Genomic DNA, 16,833 nt, shown 5'->3' on the forward strand with positions numbered 1-16,833 from the left:
GAGTCAGGTAAATGTGATTTGCACATTGAACTTAGTGTTAGCAAAATTTAAAATGATTTGAATAAGTAATTTAAAGTTGAAGCGACAGTGAGTAGCCACATAACTTCCATTATAGAAAACCGTAAGAGTCAAAGGTTCTGGAGCAGAGTTCCCCAAACTTTTTTGTGTCGTAGACCCCTTGCCATGTTTTTCCGTGTTGGGTAGACCCCGCACTTACCTGATATTGATTTCCTGTAAATTTCTAACTGTAGTGAAGTTTAGTGCATGTTCAAAATGCATTGCTACCACAAAGCGAATACCAACATTCTACAACTTACACAATTTTATAAACATATATACAATATTTTTTTACTTCATAGGTACTTTTATAAATAACGTAAATGTTTTGATATTATAAGATAGTATGATGTAAGTAAATAGGTACTATTAGTGTATGTGTTGAGATCCACTATCGCGGACCCCCATTTTCATTTCATGGACTCCCAAATTTTTTTTCGCTGACGTAGACCCCTTGCAGGTTGTCATAGACCCCTAGGTGTCGATATAGACCACTTTGGGAATCACTATTCTGGAGTAAAGACAACGCACCGGGAAGCGCAGCGCAGGACATCCTGGTCAAAGCCGTCGGAACTTCTATTTGGCCTTATTGAAAATCTATAGGAAAGGGCATATAAGTCCATCCGCAAAAAGCCCTTTGATAAAATAAAGATATTTGGTTTCTTTTTATCTTCTGTTTATTTACAGTAGAGAGTAAAGATTTATTTATGTCTTACATGCAACATTTATATTTTACTATAGTTGATTACGATATATGTCGCCATCTATTGGTAAAGCATGACAAGTTACAGACAATATGAATCAAAGCGCGCTAAATCACAGATAAATAAAAATCGTGTTCAAAGATAAGTAAAATCGTAGGATAAATAAAAAAATAAACGTAAAGCAAGACCACGGATCTGCAACGAGCACCTATTTAATAAAATAATTAACTTGCTTGGTCGAAGAAGCATGTTATATAATTTCTCTCGTTCGTCTACGTTGATAATTAAACATAGCTTACTGTCTTTGCGATCAATTTATTTCAATTGCTTTATGTATAAAAATACACATGAATTAAAACTTGAAAACTATGCACGAACGATAATCTATTTTATAAAGATAATGAAGGTTTAATAAGTTGATATAAATTTTGTATTTCTTCTATGTATTTTCTAATGTGTTAGTGACATCTAGTGTTAAGTAGGTTTACTATATGCGTAAAGGTTTATGTTTATGTTGCAGAAATAAAATCAAATATTAAAATTATGTCACGCTTCGTAAATACTGTAGTAATAATTCAAAAATAATGTAGTAATAATTTTACTTAAATCAATAATAAGTAATTATATTTAAGAAAAAACTAAAAATGATGACAGTGATAGTGAAAAAAAAAATTTTGATGAAGATGTTGTCAGTGGAATTTTCAAAAATAAATATTTAAGTCCTTAAAAAGAGATTATGAGAATAAAAGACATAAAATGATAGCATACGATTCAAAAATAATTTTAAAAAATTAAAATTTGAGTCATCTAGTGAGCAATTGCACAACAAACATTGCAAACATAACCGTTACGAAACGTTGTTTTAGTTTTGTATATCTCTACTAGATGGCACTAAAATAAATTTCATTTTCTTAATATTTCATTCTCTTAAAATTTTTATTACAATTATATTTTATTAATTAATTGCATAAGCTAACTTATTTAACCTATTATAAAAATATATAACGCTTTTAAAATTTTGGTATTATTATATATACAATAAGAGAAAATATACTTTATTGAATTACGGATATCTTATTGTTTATTTACATTTTTCTTTATGATGTATTATCAAGACACGGAAAAAGAAAATAAATAATATGAATTAGATAAAATAAGTACAAAAGGCAATCTTATTTCAAACAGCATTTTTTTTTTCTGATAAACATTGCATGGAATCGTAACTGTTAAAAAAAACAATAATCTAACACAATATAAAATTACGTTTAATTATTTCAAGTAAATACGTTAAATTTACAGTTATCTTTTATGAGATCACCACACCGTAGCTGAAATTCATTCATGATGATAAATACTTCAGTACTACCGAAACCGCTGTACCGGCTTTTTGGGTATGACTCCGTAAATAGTTTCTTTCGTTGTTTTATCTGTTAACTCAAGCCACTTCATCACTACCATAATTTTTTAACGAATTTATTAAGAGAAACGTTTATCAAAATATCTTTATTTCCTTTCGTCTCTTAAATTTAGGTATGAAGACCAAAATTTTTTTGTTAAGAAAAAACTCAAATTTTTTAAATTAAAAGTAAAATGCAACAAAACTATGTTTCCGCCCGGGATCGAACCGGGGACCTTCTGCGTGTTAGGCAGATGTGATAACCGCTACACCACGGAAACCGATGTCTGAACAACCTAAATTAAATAAAATATGTTACTTTTATATATAAAATGAAAATTGTTAAAATATTAAAATTTTGGAACAGAAATCAGAAACCGTAGAAGCGATTCTTTCGTTCCTCCCTCAAAATGGAAGTAAATGGATGAGAAAATCACTACACATGTCCACACTTTCAGAATTTTCTTTTCTTTTGAATTTGCTTCAGTAAATTTAATGTCCACTGAAGTATTTAATTTGTGATTATTTATTAAATCCGACAGCCATTATAGTAAGGTTTACTCTGGGTGTACTTATATATAATGAAGTTCCACGAGTTATCTTAGACCTTCCTTTTCTTAATTTTAAATCTAAAACTAAATGTATATTATTAAATAAATGTTATTATAGCATTCAAGATTATTTCTTTGATATGTGTTGAACTTACTTTGTTGACATATTTACATTGTAGATATTACAATATATATATATATTAAAAATTGTTAAATTTCATTTAAAATAGCAACTTTTGTTGAGATTCTGGTCTGCTCTTAGCAGCTAGGCGTTCCAAATCGGTAGAGCTTACTGCTTATATTGAAATAATCATTCAATCCAATTATTTTTCCTATGATTAGGGCCATATATACTTCGATGCTATTCTGTTTTTTTTTTAATTTAAAATGCCATTCTGTTAGCTCTTATGATGTTAGATTATGTCGTGTCGACTAAACATTACATCAAAATTAACAGATATCTTTAATTTGTTTTTTGGATATTACACTGGTTCAGTGAAAATAACTTGTATATAATAGTAAAATAAAACATATTAGGTTTTTTACTATGAACGCGATACAGCAAGAAACTAGAATGTTAATAAACAATGAGAATCTTGAAACTGTCAGTAAAGCTATGTTCATAGTGTTGAAAAATACCGTGGGGTTTTTCCCGGTTGGTGTCCGCCATAATCCTTTCGTTGCCCCTGTTATGAAGGGTTATCCTATACAGGATTTCATACGAAAAAAAAAGGTATAACATTATATGATAATTTACAATGGGGTCCTCACATTTTAAAGATATCTGGCAGTTTTTTTTAAGCGTATGATGTGCGAAAGATCCATCTATTTATATATCTATCTGTAATTTAAATATAGAATGAATATGACACTTTTTTTGCTTTTAATTGTGTGATTAAAAAATGTTCAATATTTCCCTATATTCAGTGTTAATATCTTAGTAAAATATTTTTATTGAATAATTTATAATAAATAAATATCTATCAATGATGATCATCATTGTGTAAGCCAGGAATGAGCAACCCACGGCCCGCAGGCCTCAAGAAAATTTTTATTTAAAAAAAACCCGAGAAGCAAGGCTTAAAGGATAACAAAGTGTCTAATTAGTTGTTAATATCTTAAATACAAACATATACCGCGTTTATAACATGTTTTGAACCTTGTACATATACTTTATTTTCTTCATGGCCTTTTGAAACTGAGGCCCTCGGAGCAAAAAAGGTTGCTCACCCCTGGTGTAAGCCAATGGACGCCCACTGCAAGGCATGAGCTTCTTCATCACCACGACGCTCCGTCTTGGCATGCATCATCCTGCGACTTTCCACGACTTTCTGGACAGTCCACCGAATAGGAAGCTTGTCCATGCTGCGATTACTGAATCGTAGCTACTATTTCAGAACCTCACAGCCCCCATAACAAGTTAAATAAACAATTGCAACTAAGACTTATTCAAAATTCCCGTAATTACATTGTATCGATTAAAAACACAGTCCCATATTCAACGTAATAAATTAAATGCAAACTTTCATTTGAATAAAAGCTATAACCTTAATTAAAACTTTCATTATTCTATTGCAGTTCAATCAATACCGCGGCATTGACCGAACAAGTCATTCCACTCGGCTGTCACAATGTTCAGTGTTAAATACTACAGGCAAACTAGACCTGAGCTGCCATTGAGCTATATAAATCAACTTTATCCGAGGAATTTTCTAGAAAGCGATTTACATAAGTTTCTTCGTCCGTTTATATCCACGCGATATATCCTTTTTACGAACAGATATTGCATTACCGGCAATTTGATTACCCCTAACAACCGAAAAACTAATTTCTTTTCATTTATCTGCTGTTTATGCCTTGTTATCATCTATGGGCTCGCAGTGTACGTGGAATATAAAAATGAAAATAATCTACAAACACTTATTTATGTCATGTTTATTATAGATCACTTTGTTTATATATTTACTATTATAACGAATTCAATAATGAACGCGCTGCAAAGTGAAAACCACGTGAATCTTATTTTGAACATTCAACAGCTGCAGAAATCTTTTAAACTCAATGAGATCAATTACACAGGCTTCATCTTCGTTAATTGGATCTGTGTTCTCGGCATCCACATGTTCTATATACTACTAAGTGTAATTAACTTGTATTTAGGGAGATTTTCAATTTCTTTGGGCTTTTGCTTTATAACTATATTAGTTCTGGATTTAAATATAATATATTTGATACGAGTCAATAAGCTGCTCGTCTATAGTATAGATTCATGGATGTCGGAACTGAAGCGTTTGGATGGAAAGTGCTGGAACGACAACATCGAAGACGCAGTTGGATACAAACAACATTTGGTCCGATTCAATGATGTTGTTGAAACTTTCCTTGAAATATTAGATAGCTCGATAGATTACGGAAAATGTATTGAAGTTCCGGTAATTTTAAAACTAATTCTTTGTAGTAGTTTCAAAGTTTGTAAATGCATTTCGCAGGACGATATGTTTTTGATAATTGTTGGTTGAATTTCAGAGTTTCTGTTACAACTGCGTCATACTGTTGGATTGTTTGACAAATGTGCAAATACTGATCGTGGTTAGTGTGACTTATTTATACGTAATAATGTTTAGATCATTGTCGAAGCAATGGACTCTGTTGATGAAGAACTGTGATCTATCAAAATGTGTCACATGTTTTGATGCAAGCAAATGATCTTTTAAAATGAATTATACAACATTGCTATTGGTTGATTGTAAATGAAAACATTGTAAGAATAACGAAATGTCCAGGACGAAAGATCTGTTTGGTCTGAAGATCCAGGGGATTAACATCCTTTTTCTCTAAGACAACACATCTGTTCCAAAACTAGAAACATTATATGTCTCATTACACGAACGCTTTTTCTTTTAATGATACTAATTCTTTCAATAAAACCATTACTAATTTATACAAGTGGAAAGATTCACTAAGGGTTAATATTTCACGGCATCTACTTCTTTTTGTCTATACGTATACAGGGTGTTTATTTGTGTAAAAGCTTTAAATGGTTGGACGTATAGCTCATTTACTGTTTATTAATTTATAGTACACCTATGGTAATGATCTCATAATTTATCATAGACCTAGGATTTTTTTTCTAATTCCTTTTGTAATTAAATTATTATTATTATCATAATATAACTAATTTTTCGTAAGATAAGTAAAGTAAGTGCGGTGCTATCTAAAAGAAAATGTATTTTAAAATAATTAAACGGTTTTATTTAGTTCGATCCGTACGGAATTTGTTTATTTGGGTCAAAAATAGAAATTGAAATTTAAGCACCTTCCCGTTGTCAGATTGATCTGAAACTTGGTACACACATTTAATTTAGATGACAATACAATATAATAAAATCAATAACATTATAAATTTAAGATGGCCGCCGATACAAAATGGCGGACTGGGTACATATTTTCCCACAACCACCACAATATGGGTATCAAAAAACCGTTCGACTTAAAAGTTTTTTAAATGTTTTTTATAAATAATGTATTGTTAATATAGTATGAAAAAGCGTTTTCAAAATTCAGATCACTACATATTCAAATTAATTATTATTTACCATCTGTCCTTACAGACTTGTACTGACAGAGAAGTAATGTAATATATATTATTTCAGAGGAATCACTCTATACAGGCAGTTTGAAAGCATGTATAGAAGATTTAAAGATGTCCGCTGACAAATGATTTTTGATTTAAAACGTTTGAACATTCAACCAATCACCATGTATATGTTAAATAAAGAAAATAACATAGAGGATACTCTTTTCAGAATTCAGCGGAGAAAAAATTCATAATGCTTACGATTACTTGGACATTTAAAGTGGCATTGCTGCTCTTTCAGCTGAGCTTTGGATCTGAAAAGTTAATTAAAACGCTCAAGAATTGCAATTCTACATTTCTTGTACTGAAAGAATCTACCAGATGTCCAGGTGTGAGGTTTTAACTTCTGATCATCATTGTCCTTCCAGCCGCAAGACGTTCACTGCTGGACCTAGAGGATGTGAAACTCAGAGAAGTCAGTTATAGACTGTGACAGAAAAGGCAAATTTGAAATTGCTTACTGCGTACGAAAAAGTTTTACCATACGTACATTGATGTCATGGATGTGAGACGCGGTACTTTAAAATAGGCTTTATGAGGAGGCTGTAGGCCTTCTAGAAAGCAATGGAGAAGACTGGGAATATATTTGGAGCTTCGGAAATGAGGAGATCAGGAATCAAGATCTTTGACATTGCTCCAAGAATTGCTCTTTTGTACTGACAGTAGGCGGAACACTTCGCTCGTGTAAGGACGGATGTTGAGGCTTAAAGGTTGTCAAGTTGCAACCACGAGCAGGTAGACGCAGCGTGGGCGACCTGCCCACTGGGTGGATCAATAACATAGTTAAGATCGCTGGAAGTCGCTACACGGGGTGAACGCCTGAACGCAAGACCTGTCACCGCGGTCATCTTTGTGGAAAATCTTTGACTTGCAGTCAGCGTCTATGGGTTAAAATGATGATCAAAATCCCAAATCATCACACATTATTTATCGGAGTCACAGATACATTTGTAATTATTGCAATGAAGCGATTTGATACGCTATTATTATTTGACTATCTTAATATTTATCATACATTATCATCGTCGTCGCTATAGCCCTTAGACGTTATCTGAAAGATATAGGCCTCCGCCAAAGATATCTTTGGGGGGGAGGAGGGGGATATACCATAATCACGACACTTGGCAGGCGGGTCAGCGATCGCAGTGTGGTATTATGGTACGCAGAGGACGCTGTTGCCAATCCTTTGAAATCTTGTTTATGTGCAGTGGCAATCCTATATAATTAATGTATAAAGTGAAATATGTATAAGACTGTATCGGGAATCAAACTACCTATAGTTTCCAGTTTCAAACTCCAACCGCTGGGCTATCGCTGCTAATTATTATTGTACATGTATAAAGTGTTACTAAGGTAATCTTGAATATTGGAAGTGCATATCAGTTCGATTCGGTTTTTTCTTAGCAAAATAAATGAAAATATTCCGTTTTCTTTTTATTTAGATAAATTGCGATGCGAATTGCATTGATGTGTGAATAACCTCTTGATATAAAGCATTTTGATTTGAAATTTCTGTTTCAGGCAAGAGATCTGTATACAAAACCTTGTCCCGTGCATCCTTTGTCGCTTCTAAGGCGATCTCAACTGACTCCGGTATCCTCACTGTGAACGCGTCTTTACCTCTGGCCCTCATTTCCGTCATAGCTACATACTCTGTTGTACTGCTCCAGATTGCATTCTTATAATTCAAGCCTTTTTTCTTATCAATTATTGTCAATAAATTTCTTATTTCTGAGTTTACATATGCATCTGCATGATACTTAGTGTTGCCATAAATATTGTTACAATTTGCTTTTAATTGTACGTAACATTTGTTACTATTACAGTGTGTTAGTTTAATACATTAATATAAAATGATAGGTAGAGATTCTCAATGTATGAAACTTTTTTTGAAACACTCCAGTGTACAGTACAAAAATATGACATTAGATAAATTAAAGATGGCGGCTGTTCTGCGTATATAGACTTTTTGCTGTTTCCTTTTTTCCCACTATCAGTATTGTTCCTGGCTAGTTAGTAAATTTATAATATGATTAAGATATTATATGTTCAAAATAAAAAAAAATAAAACAACATGGCCGCCAAGATATTTGAGTTTGAAGTTTGACAATATCGGAGGTATATCAGGCAGCATAAAAGCAATGACTGGATAAATGTCAAAATACTTTTACTAGTTATATTTATTTAAATATACATTTTTAAGTGTGCAGTTGTGAAGATCTTACCGTCTCTATGTTTTAAGAATATATTACAGTAAAATTATTACTTGATTATTGTATCTGTACAATAAATTGTTAAGCTCATATTTTACAAATAAATTATTGTCGTACAAATAATGGCATTTTTATTTTACAAGCGATAAGTACTATATTATTTACTTTAAAATAAAACAGCTTCTTCAATATTAAGTACTACAAAAGGATTCAACACTACAACGTTGTACAATACCCGGCGATAAATATTGCACATCAATATTGATCATCGCCGGGTACAGTACAATATGTTTAGAGTAAGCAAGATAAGGCAACTTTCAACCCTCAGACTGTAACTTTTAAAGTATGAATTGAGAGCAGAGCCAATAAAACCTGTGTATTTATATGTACAAGATTTTTCTTCACAAATTTGGTTAAAGCATTCGATTGAGATATATCTGACATTATGAATCCACTTCCTGAGACTTAAGAAAAATAAGAGCGAAGAAATAAAAGTTAAGTATTTAGTTTTCGAATTGCGTATTAGATTAATTGATTTCCGAATGCAATAACACAAATAAGTGTTAGAATCACCTTCAATTATGTTGTACTAAACGACTATAATCTGGTAGAATTCACAAAGGTATTTAACGATATGCCAGTTATCCTCATGCTCGCTTTATTGCAACAGAATCAATTCTCAAGACGAAACATGACAGCTGTCAAAGTATTGCAATCTGTCAAAATAATTTAATGGCTTAAAATGTACAAGTTTTATCAATGTAAGAAAAATCAAATGTTTATTTATATAAAAAGCTGTCAAAATGTCATTTTCTCGTGTCTATCGACAATGTGTTGGTACAATGTATTTAATTTTGAACTGTTTCCCTCAAATAAATTCACGAAACATACGACGGAGTAGTCGTGTCGCCATACTATCAAAGTCAACGTCAAGAGTGAGATGTCAGTCACATGCGTAGCGTCGTGTCTACGGCAGCGGGGCGGCCATCTTGGATCGAAACAGCTTTTAAGCGAAAGGCCGCCAGCGCATCGCGTCTGCGACGAATCTTTCAATATCGTTTCAATCATTTTAATTTCCTACCTTAATATTATCTCTTTGTGTAAAGAAAACAATTGTAAAAAAAAAGAACAGAAATAATTTCGAATCGTATGCAAATTTATTAATGCAAAATTATTTATTGCGCTTTCATATATTTATGTATACTAAGTCTGATCATAAATACTCTTATTATTAAAAATAAATAAATGACACTTTTGTGTTTGGAATCTGTCATTTTTATATGACTGTTTATTGTAGTTACTTATTTTCGCGCCAATATATTGTAAAATATTTTGCGAAATCAAAATGTAGCAGGTTGATAAAGAGAACCGAAGCGCTGCGATTGCATTACCCGAAGTAGGTATGGCGCCAAATACGATTTTAAAATCTTTATTTTTGGTTAGGTTAAAGGACTGTACTGCAGCCAATGGAGACACTTGAATGAGCTTTATATGTTTTAATCGTTTTATATTAATGTATTAAACTAACACACAGCAATAGTAATAAATGTTACGTACAATAAAAAATGTTGTTTTATTTTTGTAACAATATTTATGGCAACACTAAGTATCATGCAGATGCATATGTAAACTCAGAAATAAGAAATTTATTGACAATAATAGGTAAGAAAAAAGGCATAAATTATAAAAATGCTATTTGGAGCAGTACAACAGAGTATGTAGCTATGACGGAAATGAGAGCCAGAGGTAAAGATGCGTTCACAGTGAGGATACCGGAGTCATTTGAGATCGCCTTGGAAGCGACAAAGGATGCACGGAATAAGTTTTTGTACACAGATCTCTTGCCTGAAACAGAAATTTTAAATCAAAATGCTTTATATATTCAAGAGGTTATTCACACATCACAATTTATCTAAATAACAGGAAAACGGAACATTTTTATTTATTTTGCTAAGAATAAACCGGACCGAACTAATATGTACTTCCAATATTCAAGATTACCTAAGTAAAACTTTATACATATGCAGTAATAATTAGCATTGATAGCCCAGCGGTTGGAGACAGAAACTTGATACTATAGGTAGTTTGATTCCCGATACAGTCTTATACATATTTCACTTTATGCATTAATTATATAGGATTGCCACTGCACACAAACAAGATTTCAAAGGATTGGCAACAACGTCCTCTGCGTACCATAATACCACACTGCGATCGCTGACCCGCCTGCCAAGTGTGGTGATTATGGTATATCCCCCCAATAGATATCTTTAGGGAAGGCCTATATCTTTCAGAGAACGTCTAAGGGCTAAAGCGACGACGATAATAGTGTATAATAAATATTACAATAGTAAAATAATAATAGCATATCAAATCGCTTCATTGCAATAATTACAAATGTATCTGTGACTCCAATAAATAATGTGTGATGATGTGGGATTTTGATCATCGTTTTAACCCATAGACGCTGACTGCAAGTCAAAGATTTCCCACAAAGATGGCCACGAGGACAGGTCTTCGTTCAGGCGTTCACCCCGTGCAGCGACTTCCGGCGATCTTAACTATGTTATTGATCCACCTAGTGGGCAGGTCGCCCACGCTGCGTCTGCCTGCTCGTTGTAACTTGACAGCCTTTAAGCCTCAACATCCGTTCTTACACAAGCGAAGTGTTCCGCCTACTTCAATACAAAAGAGCAATTCTTGGAGCAATGTCAAAGATCTGGATTCCTGATCTCCTCATTTCCGAAGCTCCAAATATATTCCCAGTCTCCTCCATCGCTTTCTAGAAGGCCTACAGCCTCCTCATAAAGCCTATTTTAAAGTACCACGTCTCACATCCATGACATCATTGTACGTATGGTGATACTTTTTCGTACGCAGTAAGCAATTTCAAATTTGGCTTTTCTGTCACAGTCTATAACTGACTTCTCTGAGTTTCACACCCAGGTCCAGCAGTGAACGTCTTGCGGCTGGAAGGACAATGATGATCAGAAGTTAAAACCTCGCACCTGAACATCCGGTAGATTCTTTCAGCATAAGAAACGTAGAATTGCAATTCTTGAGCGTTTTAATTAACTTTTCAGATCCAAAGCTCAGCTGAAAGAGCAGTAATGCCATTTTAAATGTCCAAGTAATCGTAAGCATTATGAATATTTTCCCTGCTGAATGCTGAAAAGAGTATCCTCTGCGTTATTTTCTTTAATAATAAATACATTTAAAAAACTTTTAAGTTAAACGGTTTTTGATACCCATATTGCGGTGGTTGTGGAAAAATATGTACCTAGTCCGCAATATTGGAACGGCGTCCATCATGAATTTTAAATTTTGACATAATCATCGTGTTTTACTAGTGTAGCCCTTTCATTTGATACCCATATTGAGGGGGTTAAGGAAACATATGTAATCCGCCATTTTGAATCGGCGGCCATCTTAGATTTATAATGTTATTGAATTTATTATATTGTATAGTCATCTAAATTAAATGTGTGTACCAAATTTCAGATCAATCTGACAACGGGAAGGTGTTTAAATTTCAATTTCTAATTTTGACCCAAATAAACAAATTCCGTAGGTACGGGTCGAACTAAATAAAACCGTTTAAAAATATACAGCGTGATTGGTTGAATGTTCAAACGTTTTAAATCAAATATCATTGGTCAGCAAACATTTTAAAATCTTCTATACATATTTTCAAACTGCCTGTATAGAGTGATTCCTCTGAAATAATATATATTACATTACTTCTCTGGCAGTACAAGTCTGTAGGGACGGATGGTAAACAATAATTAATTTTAATATGTAGTGATCTGAATTTTGAAAACGCTTTTTCATACTACATTAACAATACGTTATTTATAATTAAACGGTTTTATTTAGTTTGACCCGTACGGAATTTGTTTATTTATATGGGTCAAAATTAGAAATTGAAATTTAAGCACCTACCCGTTGTCAGATTGATCTGAAATTTGGTACACATTTAATTTAGATGACAATACAATATAATAAAATCAATAACATTATAAATCTAAGATGGCCGCCGATACAAAATGGCGGGTTACATATTTAACCTTAACCTCTTTAATATGGGTATCAAATGAAAGGGCTACACTAGTAAAACACGATGATTATGTCAAAATTTAAAATTCAAGATGGACGCCGTTCCAATATGGCGGACTAGGTACATATTTGTCCACAACCACCACAGTATGGGTATCAAAAAACCGTTCAACTTAAAAGTTTTTTAAATGTATTTATTTTAAAATACATTTACTTTTAGATAGATTACACCGTACTTACTTTACTTATCTTACGAAAAATTAGTTATATTATGATAATAATAATAATTTAATTACAGAAGGAATTATAAAAAAAATCCTAGGTCTATGATAAATTATGACATCATTACCATAGGTGTACTATAAATTAATAAACAGTAAATGGGCTATACGTTCAGCCATTTAAAGATTTTACACAAATAAACACCCTGTATAAGTATAGATAAAAACAAGTAGATGCCGTGAAATATTAACCCTTAGTGAATCTTTCCACTTGTATAAATTAGTAATGGAATTATTGATTGAATTTGTATTATTGAAAGTAAAAGCGTTTGTGTAATAAGACATACAATGTTTCTAGTTTTGGAACAGAAGTGTTGTCTTAGATAGAGAAAAGGGATATTAAACCACTAAATCTTCAGACCAAACAGATCTTTCGTCCTAGACATTTCGTTATTCTTACAATGTTTTCATTTACAATTAACCAATAGCAATCTTATATAATTCATTTTAAAAGATCATTTGCTTCTATCAAAACCTGTGACACATTTTGATCGATCACAGTTCTTCATCAACAGGGTCCTTTGCTTCGACAATGATCTAAACATTATTACGTATAAAAAAGTCACACTAACCACGATCAGTATTTGCACATTTGTCAAACAATTCAACAGTATGACGCAGTTGTAACAGAAACTCTGAAAGTTAAGCAACAATTACCTAAAACATATCGTCCTGCGAAATATATTTACAAACTTTGATTGTAACCTTTTAGTTTTAAAATTACCGGAATTTCAATTAGATTTCTGTAAATTATGGAACTTTCTAATATTTCAAGGAATGTTTTAACAACATCATTGAATCGGACCAAATGTTGTTTGTATCCAACTGCGTCTTCGATGTTGTCGTTCCAGCACTTTCCATCCAAACGCTTTAGTTCCGACATCCATGACTCTATACTATAGACGAGCAGCTTATTGACTCGTATCAAATATATTATATTTAAATCCAGAAGTAACATAGTTATAAAAGTGAAGAACAAAGAAATCGAAAAACTCCCTAAATACACGTAAATTAGACTAAGTAGTATATAGAACATGTGGATGCCGAGAACGCAGATCCAATTAACGAAGATGAAGCCTGTGTAGTTGATCTCATTGAGTTTAAAAGATTTTTGCAGCTGTTGAATGTTCAAAATAATATTCACGTGGTTTTCACTTTGCAGCGTGTTCATGATGGAATTAGTGAAACTCAACAAAATGTAGACAAAGTGATTAAAAATGAAAAGTGCGAAAAGAAGTGCTTGCAGATTTTTTTCATTTGTATATTCCACGTACACTGCAAGCCCATAGATGATAACAAAGCACAAAGAGCAGATAAATGAAAAGAAATTAATTTTTCGGTTGTTAGGGGTAATCAAATTGCCGGTAATGCAATATCTGTTCGTAAAAAGGATATATCGCGTGAATATAAACGGACGAAGAAACTTTTGTAAATCGCTTTCTAGAAAATTCCTCGGATAAAGTTGATTTATATAGCTCAATGGCAGCTCAGGTCTAGTTTGCCTATTGTTATTAAATCTGAACATTATGAGAGTCAAATGAAATAACTTGTTCGGTCAATACCGCGGTATTGATTGAACTGCAATAGAATAATGAAAGTTTTAATTAAGCTTATAGATTTTACTCAAATGAAAATTTGTATTCATTTTAATTTTGTAATGTTGATTATGAAACGGTGTTTTTAATCGATATAATATAGTTACAGGTTTAGTTACATATAAACTTAGTTTACATTTTTTTACGGGTGGCTCCAAGTCACCAAAGATTGAGAAAGCTTTGGAGGAGTATTTTACCCTGAGGGGATCCATACAAACTAAGTACAAAATTATCAAAAATATTATTTGAAATTACTAATTTCAAGTCGTTTGTATGGAATGAAATGAAGGTTTATTATTCTTAGGTTACATTTTAAACGTGTCCGAAATACATTTGATTCACAAATATGCCATCGAAATATTTTTAAAACGAAAATTAACAGATTAAAATATTTATTTTACACAAATATTGTAGAATACAATTTTTTATTATATATATATTCTGCAACTTACGCTAACCGATCATTGCGATCGTTGTCCTGGAAGGAGTCAAGATGAAGGTTTGCGATGTACAGCGGCGTTCCCGCAATTTCCTCACGCGACCTCTAGAAAAATCGGACATTAGTGAAATTTAAGACGGTCGAAAGCCGCACCATGGGTCCTTATCCTTTTGTCATAATATCAGTGTCGTTTGCGTGTAACCGAAGGATTCTCTGTACGTAGAAAATGGTGCAAGTAAAAAAAAACAAGATGGCCGCCTAGATTTCGCAGACCTGTGTTTGAACGCTCGCATCGCGGTCGCGTCACGTTAGTTTTTTAAAGTTTTCATCTTTACTTACCGAACATATCCCCAATTTTACCTCCCAGGATGGATGGATGGATTTTTTTAGCTACCCCAAAAGTAAAGAGTAAATCCCCGAGTAAAACTTGCAAAAATTTGGACCTTTTTTAATTTTTCAAATTCATTTACAAATTTGAATATCTCACAATCGCTACTTCGGAGCCTTTAGCTTCGTATCGTTAGTAGTTCTTCGAATTACTACGTTTACTTCGTACTTAGTCGTTCGTATTTATATATACCTTTCTTTATCGCACACATCTTCCGTCTCCTCAAACATACAACTCGTGTGATTGGTTGTGTAAATGTTAGTTTTTCGATTTCTTAACGGTTTTAGGGTTTTGTATTCACATGTTCATGTATATATATATAAATAAAATGAAAATTCATTCTGTTTTTAGTAGTTTTAATTTTTAAATACTTTAATAATTATACCTGGTTCGCTGCGTTCAGCTGTGTTTGTGTATCCAGCAATATCTCCAACTACCCACACCATGGGACTATGTTATAAAAAAGGTGATCAACTTTAATGATCATATCTATAAATCGATATTATATCACTTATCATAATTAAATAACCCAACGGGATATATAAAGTAAAAACAAAAAACATTTTGATATTTTAATCACATTCATCTTAGCTTTATTATTAAGTCATACAGACGAATAATCATACAATTATATATATATAACTGTTGTGCTAGAAATAAAAAATACAGCCCATATTTATATATAAGTAACAAGATATTGGATATTTTGATGTATATACAAGTGTATCCGAAACTTGGTGGTTTACAATGGGCCTCATAAGGTTCAAGGTCACCTAGAGGGCAATTGAAAAAGCACCAAGGTCAGTTATAGTCGAGCTATAGAATCACTCGTCTGAAGTTGCAGTAGGTTGGCTACTTCTGCCTAAAGATTTAATTGGTAGATGCGAGGACATGCCCATCACTAGGTTGACTGACATGACAATGGTCATAAACAATTAAATTACCGACATAATACAGCAAATTGGTTGAAGTGGCACTTGGAGAGTCAAATAGTAGAACAGATAGCCATTTAGAATTAAAGGGAAGTGGAGACCCAAGTCAGACAAGCGCAGAGTAGGACCTCCATGTACGACAACACTGGATCCAGGGCGCTTCCAACTTGTCTTATTATTAATCTATGATATAAACCTATGTCCAGAAATGGACATGTTCTGGTTGAAATAATTATGTTGAATGTGGGAAAAGCTTATCTTCTTAGATGCAGCGTGGGCATGCCCCCAAATAGGTTGACCGATGATATAGTCTGGTGGTGATCTTTGAGGGGAAGCCTATGCCTGGCTATGATGATGAAATATGTAGTACCATATTGATTTAAAAAGATACACAGTCCAGCTGTGTTTCTTCCACTTCTTCTCAGTTCTTCGCATCAATAAATCAATTTAAATCATTGCATGAAAAGGAATTTTTAAATTATTATCAAAGGAAATACAGTACCCGGCTATAAATATATATCGACCTTTGGTAAGTGACATTCGGCTAATTTCAGCTTCGTAGAGCGTTATCTCTGTCGCACGTC

General features: G+C 32.8%; 1 non-coding gene across 1 annotated transcript; it reads right to left on the reverse strand.

Moving 5' to 3' along the window:
• Positions 1-2,365: 2,365 nt before the first annotated feature.
• TRNAV-AAC (transfer RNA valine (anticodon AAC)) lies at positions 2,366-2,438 on the reverse strand. Its single transcript has one exon. It is a non-coding gene; the product is annotated as a tRNA-Val (tRNA).
• Between the last annotated feature and the right edge of the window lie 14,395 nt (positions 2,439-16,833).

This window comes from Battus philenor, unplaced genomic scaffold (genome assembly GCF_028537555.1).
Source record: "Battus philenor isolate CCGP_79_NKW_IND1 unplaced genomic scaffold, ilBatPhil1.0.hap1 SCAF_27, whole genome shotgun sequence".
NCBI lineage: Eukaryota > Metazoa > Arthropoda > Insecta > Lepidoptera > Papilionidae > Battus > Battus philenor.